The sequence below is a fragment of the Saccopteryx bilineata genome, chromosome 4 (assembly GCF_036850765.1).
Source record: "Saccopteryx bilineata isolate mSacBil1 chromosome 4, mSacBil1_pri_phased_curated, whole genome shotgun sequence".
Classification (NCBI taxonomy): Eukaryota; Metazoa; Chordata; class Mammalia; order Chiroptera; family Emballonuridae; genus Saccopteryx; species Saccopteryx bilineata.
In genome coordinates, this window is record NC_089493.1 from 177,002,852 (window position 1) to 177,010,304 (window position 7,453).

Genomic DNA, 7,453 nt, shown 5'->3' on the forward strand with positions numbered 1-7,453 from the left:
ATTGGAAATATAATACACTATAATATGATAAATGCATAATAAAAACATTTTAATATTTTATATTGTAATCATGCTTACATGCCTATTAATTTTTAATAATTGTAAGAAAGAAGTTCTCATTTGGACACAAATACATCACATGACACACAATGGATTGACTCTGCATTGATTGAATATGGACATTTACAGATTAGTCTTCCAATATCAAAAAGGAGGACATGTAGGAGGACACTTTTTGAGGGAGGATGGAACTTACAAAAGAAGGACTGTCCTCCCTAAAGGAAGGCAGTTGGTCTCCTTACCGTTGTAGCGTGAGTACTAACTAGATCAGGAAAAAAGAGCCCCTCCCCCCTCCAAAAGAAAATTCAGCCTTCCCGGAACCTCCGTTCTAGCGGAACAATGGTGGGAGGAGACAGACAGTAAGACATGATAAAGAAATGAGTTGTATAGAAAAGGTGAAGCTTTAAGTGCTATGAGAAAAAGCAAGGGAGGGGCCACAGTAAGGAGGGTGTGGGGAGGAGATTGCAATTGTAAATAGGATGGTCAGAGGAGGTTCTGAGAAGGTGACATGTGAGCAAAGACGGGAGAGGTGACATTATGTAGATATAATGCAGGGGGAGGAAGCCTTCCTGGCAGAAGGGACCTCAGGGCAAAGACTTGGATGCAGCAGAGTGCCTGGGGAAGGCAGGAATGTGGGTCTGGACCAAAGGGAATAAGGGGAAGAGGAGGTGATGTGGTCAGAGGCCTGGGAGAGCCAGATGGTGGGGAGCTTCGGGGTCACTGAAGGCCCTTGCCTGTACAACAAGCAAGCTGAGAAACCGCTGAGCAGAGCAGTGCGGGGTCTGCCTTTTGTTTTGGGAAGACTCTTGACTGCTGTGTTCAGATTAAATAGGGCGACTATATGAGCTGACTTGCGCAGGACAGTCTTGGTTTATGCCTGCTGTCCTGGCCCCTTTCACATTCAAAATGTCCTGAGTTAGATGATAAAATTTAGAATTGCACTAAGCATAGACAACTAGCAGGCAAGGATACATGCGAGGCAGTTGGAAGCTGTGTTAATTCTTCCTTGTAAGAAATGAAAGTGACATGGAAATGGTGAGAGCAGTGGAAGGAATAAAATATGTTAATTTTATGCTGTATTTCCAAAATAGAGCCAATGGGATCTCCAGAGAGATGTGTGTGCGTGTAGGGGAATCAAAGATAGCTCCATGCTTGACCTGTGGTGGTGCAGTGGATAAAGCATTCACCTGGAACGCCGAGGTCGCTGGTTCAAAACCCCAGGCTTGCCTGGTCAAGGCACATGTGGGAGTTGAAGCTTCTAGCTCCTCCCCTTGTTCTCTCTCTTTCTAACAAAAATGAATAAAATCTAAAAAAAAAAAAAAATTTAAAAAAACAAACAAAAATACCCCCAAAAAACAAAGATAGCTCCACTGTTCTTGCTGAGTAACTGAAAAGTGCTTTTTTTTTTTTTTTGACAGAGAGAAAGACAGATAGGGACAGACAGACAGAAAGGGAGAGAGATTGGAAACATCAATTCTTTGTTGTGGCACCGTAGTTGTTCATTGATTGCTTTCTCATATGTGCCTTGACCGGAGGCTACAGCAGAGCGAGTGACCCCTTGCTCAAGCCAGCGACCTTGGACTCAAGCAAGAGACCATGGGGTCTTGTCTATGATCCCATGCTCAAGCCAGCGACACTGTGCTCAAGCCAGATGAGCCCGCTATCAAGCCAGTGACCTTGGCGTTTCGAACCTGGATCCTCTGCATTCCAGTCTGATACTCTATTCACTGTACCACTGCCTGGTCAGACGAAAGTACATTTTTTGTTAACTTAGGGAAACTGAGACGTGGTTCTCAGGAGAAGATTGGGAGTTTGGTTTTGAAAATTTTACCTCTGAATTGTCTGTTAGGCAATCACGTGGAGATATAGGGTAGACACTTGAATGACTTTGGTGTTCAGGGGAGATGTGTGGGGTCCACATATAAATGTGCATTCTCCACCTGCTGGGTGGGGTGTACTATGATTACACAGTTCCCTAACTGTATAGGCACAGCTCTGTTAACTGCTTGCCTGTCAATTGAGAAATCAGAGCCCAACATGTCTTTTCTTCTTCTTTCCATAACTACTTCTGGACCTTATTTTTATAAGATATTTTAATGTTGAACTATAACAATCAGAATATATGTGTGACACTATTTATTAAATTTTCCTAGAAAACAGGAAACTCCCTGGACCTTCATAATAAACTCTTGCTTTCATTTCTGAATTATTTTCTTCCAATATGTCAGAGTAATTTTTTCTATTGCAATGATTTTTTTCTCCTCTTTGGAAAGAATAATTAAATATAATGACCTCTATTATTTCCCTTCCCCCCAATATTGTATTTTATCTACCCATCTTCATCTTAGTCTTTTTTTTTTAAATGCAGCATTGTGTAATTTGTTTCTTTTCAAGGCTGCCGTGAGGACACTGACTCATTATTTTCTCTGCCTGCTAATTCTGCTTGGGGTAACTCCTCATCCTTTAACAGAGTTCACGTAGCATCAGCATCTCTTTACTCGGCTGGTTTTCTTTTCGTTGTGTGTTATGGGTTTATTCCCTGCATCGGGGCATTCCTGCTTTGTTAAATTTCCCCGGCAGAGAAAGGCCTGCGTGGTGTGCCACTTCCTCCTCCGACTCCTGCAGTCCGTGTGTCTCCTGCTCTTCCAGAGGCTTGGTGCTGGGTTCTCTCCTTTCCTTGCTCGTCTTTCAAAATGGACGATTCTATGCAGTCCAAACCAGTCAGTAAGTATGGTTCATTGAACGAACCGGGCTGGGTAAACCTCAAACAGGAAATGACTTCATTTAAAAAAATTTTTTTTTTTAATTTTTCTGCCGACGCTGTCATTCTGGACTATGTCCGGCCTCTTTTCTCTATCCCTGACGTGGCCGTGGGTGTGCGTCATAGCTTTTGCTGTCACTTTCAGTAATAACAGCCTTATTTTCCAAGGCGCAAAAAATTCCATGAAGTCTAATATCAGAGCATCGATTCTTCCCGTTTTAGACTCTACCCATCTCTCCAGGTTGAGCGGGTTTTGGTCTGGGATGCCTCCAGTGCAGAAGCTGAGACAGGATGGGTTAGCGTTGCCACCTACTCATTTGTTTTTCCTCTCTTTATGCCCCCCCCCCCCACTTCCGCCACCGCTTCTGGCTCCCACGGGACTGCGGAAGGGCGGTGAGAAGAGGAAAAGGACAGGGACATTAGGGCAGGTGTGGTTTGTAATCCAGGGCCATAAAATTAGTCAACTGAGGCCCAGAGAGAAGAGGGAAACTCTAGGAGCACACAGCCAGGACTGGAATATGGGACTTGAACCTCTCCGTCTCTGAACATGGCCTCGGCACCCGCGGTCTCTCTTCCCGAGGTGAGGTGCTCCGCCCCTTTGGGACTTACCGAGTGTGGCGGGATTTCTGGCTCCTCATCTCTCACCTGATTCTTCCTGCTGCCTCGGTGGGTGGCCCAGTTGTGACATGGATAATGCGCGTTTCCCTTAAGAGCCAAACCTTACCTAGAAGGAAGTCAGTATTTGTGAAACTTTTAAGAAACAGCCACCAGATGTCACTCTAGACTAGCTTTTGTTAGGTAAGAATACTGTTGTCACTGTTCCCAAATTTGCTTGGCTGGGTGGGGGTGGGGTGGGGAGGTGGGGGGAAATGAGAAAATAATAAATGCCATGCATCCTAATATGCCAGGGCAAGAGGAATTGTCTAGGGCTGTCCCAGACAGCCAGCTCCGAGGACCAAATATGGAAAGGTACTATAGCTCTTGCTCCTGGGGTAATTATACTTCAGTGGAGGGAGGATCAATCAGGCGTGCAAGACACAGGACATGTTATCCTGACCCCTCTGCTTGCGAATGAAATAGACTGAGGCAGGGGACGTTAGACTGAGTGAAAGGAAAAACTGACCCTTCCCAAGGCAGGGAATCACGAGGCTGGAAGCGTATCTTAGATTCAAGGTAAGCGAAGTCTAGGACCTGGGAGAGGCCACTGACCGGTTAGGAGCGGGTGGGAGGGACGGCGGGGTTGAGAGCTTAGCGGTGTGGATGGGCAAGTCAGCATGTGTGAGGGACTGGAGGAGGCAGTGAGCCCTTCCAGAGGGGTTCAGTCAGAGAAAAGTGAGGGGGGGGGGAAGGCTAGCTAGGGAGCACGTGGTTAAGGGCGGGGACTCGAGAGCCAGGCTGCCTGGGCCCAGGGGTTAGCTCTGCCTCAGACTAGCTGTTGGCATGGCTTTAGGGCACGCCCCTTCCCCTGGCTCTGCCTGGGCTTCCTCATCTAGAAAGTGAGAAGATAATGTCATACCTGAGTCAGGGGCGGCGGAAAGACTTTCATATCTTTCAAGTGTTTAGAAGACTGTCCAGCAGCAAGTGCTACCTTAAGTATTTGTTGACTAAGATTTTGCACAGAGCTAGGATCTAAGAAATCAAAATAAGGTTAATATTGAACATAGACCTGCTTGTGCTCAGTTCGGCACCTGCTCATTGAGGACTATGTAGCAGTTTTGTTTTGTTTTTGTTTTTTTGTTTTTTATCATGGGCACTGCATAAAACTTAAACATATTTTTAAAAATAAATAAAAACTAGAATGTGTTGATGTTAATTTCTATGTATTGAGCTGTAACTAGACACTAGCAACCAAGTTAAATACTTTGAATGCATTATTTAATTTAATCTTCTCCAGAGTGTATGGGGTAGGTATTTTTGTTATTATCTTTATTTTGTACGTTAAGAAAAAAAGACCCAGAGAGAGTAATTAGTTTGTTCAAGGTCATACAAACAGTAAGTTGCAAAGCTGAGATTTAAACCTAGAGCCTGATCATGTCACCACGACTCTGGATACCTGAGATGCATTGAAGAATCTTATAAAATCATATTATTTCAGAGCTTAGAGGGGGTTTGTGATACTCTGGTTTAATGCTCCCATTTTATGGGCGAAGAAACTGAGTCTCATAGACATAAAGAGATTTATCCAAGGCCATTTGGTTGATAGGTGACAGTATAAGAACCTACATTTTCTGTTCCCAGTTTAATTCTGACAATATGAAGTTTTTGAAAGTAAGTGTCAGTCCAGTACATTATTAATTTTATTATCATTCAAAGAGACTGTTATACACTGTTTCCTTTACTAGGGCAACATGTAAGGACATTGCGTTGCTTTTTTGTTTTTTGTTTTTGGCAGTCTAGCAGCAATTTAAGAATCTTTTCTATTATGGATGTTGATTAAAATATTCCCTTTCCTTGTTTAGATCACTTCTCTGTGTTTCATCATCAATTATCTGTTTTGTCATCTGCCCCGGATAGAAGGCCCATTTCTAATGGCAGAACTGGGGGGAGGATTATGGGATGTCATCTTTCCACAATTTTTTTTCAACTCCACCAAACTTTGCCCTTCAACAAATTATATGCTCTTAACGATAGTTTTGCTATATGTGCTCAAATGAACTCCACCCCCCATTCATCCCAGTTGCTGGCCCTGTGCATAGAAACTCTGCAGCTGCCCCTGATAGCCCTTCAAGGCCTGTGACAGGGTGTTTTGGTTCATGTCTGTCCTCTACCAAAGTGCCTGTCGTACAGTAGACTCTCTGTTGAGTGGTCAACAAGGAACAGCCCTTTGCACATAAAGGGAGGAAAATGTCTACCCAGGGCTGTCTGCGCTTGTTCTGTTTGGTTTTTGCTGGCGTTTTTTATCTTGCCCCTGGGCTTGTGAGTTCTTGTTGTGTTAGAGCTCTCTGTTGTTCATGCCTTTCTTCTAGAACAGGTGCAAAAGGTGAAATGGAAACCTGACTGGGGCATATAGTTTTTCATCCAAAATGTGAGTTAAACACTGGTTTCTAAACTATATTCCTGGGGTCACTTGTTCAGTTATGCTAATAAGCGTTTGTGCAATCAAGAACGGGGACTAATTTACAGTCTGTTCCGTTCTGAGTGTCGGCGAGCACTTTAACAGAAGAACAAAGCCACCTAGAAATTCAGTAGTGTAAAGGAAAAGTGAAATATGTTTGAATGATGTTTCCCAAACTCATGGAAAGCCCGGAATACCTATTGCCTAATGTCTTATGGGAATAGAACACTGTAGGAAAAACTAGTCTAATTGAATAAACAGAGATTTGGATATCTGAAAACTAATTTCCTATTGTGGTTTTGTAAACTACTTAGTTGAAGTCAGTACTACTCGAAATGTGACCTGGGGACTACCAGGTCGCAAGCTGCTTATGTCTAGACTGCACTACCTAAGGAGCATGCGTGGAATGCCAGTCAATCACATCAATTACCTCATGCTGACTCCCCCCTCGCCCCCCAGCAATTCTTTCTTGGTGAAGGAAGCCATATATGCTGATTTATATTCTATTACAAGCCTGGCACTTTTGATTAATATTAGCTGCAGTGGTTGTAAGTAAATCACTTGACCTTTTTGATTGCAATTCTACTTGCTCTCAAATTACTGGGTTAAAAAATAAATGCTGAGTTCTATAATTCTAAACTTAGTAATCTTCCAGGAGCCCAGGGTTTTGGAGCAAAATTGAGTATCTCTGTTCCAAGCCTCTGACATAAGCCCTGAGAACCATAGGATCTGACCTGCGTCTTCATTTCCAACTTGCAAAATGAAGACATTTAATATTGTCTTATTCTGGACTAAGTGTTTGTTCAGTAATAACTGATGCATAGTTTTCCCCCTTATTGTTCTAAGTCCATAGATGTTATGGATAAATAGTGAGGCTGATCATCGACTTGAGCAATGTTGACTAGTATTTAAATTGTGCTTGCTGCAATGGTGTATCCGTTTCTCAGATGATGGACAGATGTCGTTATAGGATTTTCTGGCAGAGTCATAATCTGAGCTACAGAATGCAGATAATTGTGAGGTGGCTGAGGATTTGCAGAGCAGCATGGTATTCTGAACTGGAGTATGGGCTTTTGAGTCAGGGAGACCTAACTTAAATTCCGTTTCCATGAATTGGGCACCTGAAACCTGTGTAAATGATAACCAGTGTCACCCCAGTGAATTTTATTTATTTATTTATTGATTGATTGATTGATTGATTGGAGATGTAGTCCCCTATTCAATCTGGGCTGCCACGAAGACAGACAGAAAGTGCAGGGATTCTTTCTTTCTCAGTGAATTCAATTTTAAAAATCCTGTCTCCATTACGTACTATCTCTGTGACCTCGGACAGTTGTTGTATTAGCCTTTACGGGCATTCATTTTCTCATCTGCAAACTTCATGGGTTTCTTAAGAGGATTAAATAAAGTTAATGCTTCTAAGGTACCTCTCATTTTTGTAGTGTTGAAAAAGAAGAAAAGGAAAGATAGGAGTGAGAAGAAAAAGGAGAATACAAGGTCAAAACACAAGCACCTTTCAGAAAGAGCCCATGGAGATCATAAAATAATGGCTCCAAAAATTCTGATTTAAACGCAAA

General features: G+C 42.9%; 1 pseudogene; it reads right to left on the reverse strand.

Moving 5' to 3' along the window:
• Nucleotides 1-7,079: 7,079 nt before the first annotated feature.
• Nucleotides 7,080-7,156, reverse strand: LOC136337099 (small nucleolar RNA SNORA31; annotated as a pseudogene).
• Between the last annotated feature and the right edge of the window lie 297 nt (nucleotides 7,157-7,453).